This window comes from Corapipo altera, unplaced genomic scaffold, assembly GCF_003945725.1.
Source record: "Corapipo altera isolate COAL_440 unplaced genomic scaffold, ASM394572v1 343, whole genome shotgun sequence".
Classification (NCBI taxonomy): Eukaryota; Metazoa; Chordata; class Aves; order Passeriformes; family Pipridae; genus Corapipo; species Corapipo altera.
Window position 1 is genome coordinate 2,324,552 of NW_020884913.1, and position 1,373 is coordinate 2,325,924.

At 48.1% G+C, this 1,373-nt stretch overlaps 1 long non-coding RNA gene across 1 annotated transcript; it reads left to right on the forward strand.

Annotated features, from left to right (window-relative positions):
- The first annotated feature begins 10 nt into the window (after positions 1-10).
- On the forward strand, positions 11-855 carry LOC113952523. The gene is made up of 2 exons (XR_003529573.1): positions 11-268; positions 354-855. It is a non-coding gene; the product is annotated as an uncharacterized LOC113952523 (long non-coding RNA).
- The last annotated feature ends 518 nt before the right edge of the window (positions 856-1,373 follow it).

Here is a 1,373-nt window from a genome sequence, read left to right on the forward strand (position 1 = left end):
ATGGGATGGGGAGGGGAACGGGATGGGAACCAGGGACCGGGACGAGGACCTGGCCCGGGGTCCCCTCACGGATCGGATCCGGGGGCACCGCCCGCGCTGGAACCCGGCAACATCCTTGTTTTCTTCATTTTTAATTTTTCCCTTCTTTTTTCGCCCCATCCCCTTTCCTGGGGCTCGGGGGCGCAGCTGCGGAGCCCGAGAGGCGCTGGCGGGCAGGACAGGGATCCCACCCCTGAAAAAAAAAGCATGGAAGTGCCTTTTTCTCATGGTAATTCTACTGTGCGAGTTGGATTGTTTGTTTTGGATTTTTTTTTTTTTTTTTTTAGTTCTTATTCTGTACGGTTTTTTTAAAGTTCCCTCCCTCAAAGAAGTTTCCCGAGGCTGGGTCCGGGGACTGCAGCAGGGGATGGAGCAGCTCCCGCTGTACATCGTGTTTTCCCAACCCATCCGCCCGTGCCCGGGGACTGTTGGTAACAAGGTCCCGGCCGTGCGTGAATCCCAGAAACTGCTTTGCATAACAGTTTTATTTTCACGGAGTAATCTTCCCTGTTAGCTGTGTTTTCAAAATGTTTGGCAATCGGTCCTTAATACCTACGCCGTTTTGCAAACTGGCTTTTTCAAGGCGTTGCTGGCCCAGCTGCTGGGGGGGAGGGGGGGGGATGTGCCCTGTGCTCTGTGATTCAGGGCAAAGTGGACAAAAAATTGGGGAAAAACCAGCTTACTTCAGGATCTTTATCACCAAGACAGGGTTCCAGCGTTTTTGGAAAACTTCTCCTTCCACTTTAATTAAAATAATTGCAAGATCCAGATCATTTTAGTATTGGATTTTCCTAAATACATTTGTATTTAAATTTACATTTAATGCCTCCTAAGTCTTTGAAGAATAACCACCAGCCAAGCCTCTGATGCATTGCCACTGCAAGAAGATACTTGTGCCCAAGAAGGTTTTCAATATTCATCAGTGATGCATTTATAAAGAGAGAGCTCCTTGCAAAAATGTAAATACAGGAGGAAATAAACCTAAATAAATCCTTTGCATTTGCAGCCCCAGACTTAAATCAGTCCACTTTTTAATTCAACTTTAGAAATAGGGTTGGGAGTACAGTTACCTGGGTCAGTGCCATGCCAGAGGGGAGTGTGCATGGTCCCAGCCTAACCAGGAGACAGGATTTCAGGAGGGGACAAACACTCTCTAGAACCTGCCCTGGGCCATCTCTGCTGCCCCTGCCTCAGACACCTCCCCAGAGCTGTGACTTGTGTTTTTCATGGGCACTGTGCAAGGAATGGGGATCAGATGAAGCTGAAACCACGTTTAGGATCTATCTTTGTGTCTCATTCAGTCCAGGTTGTTGAAGTGGAATTAGTCCCTTTTG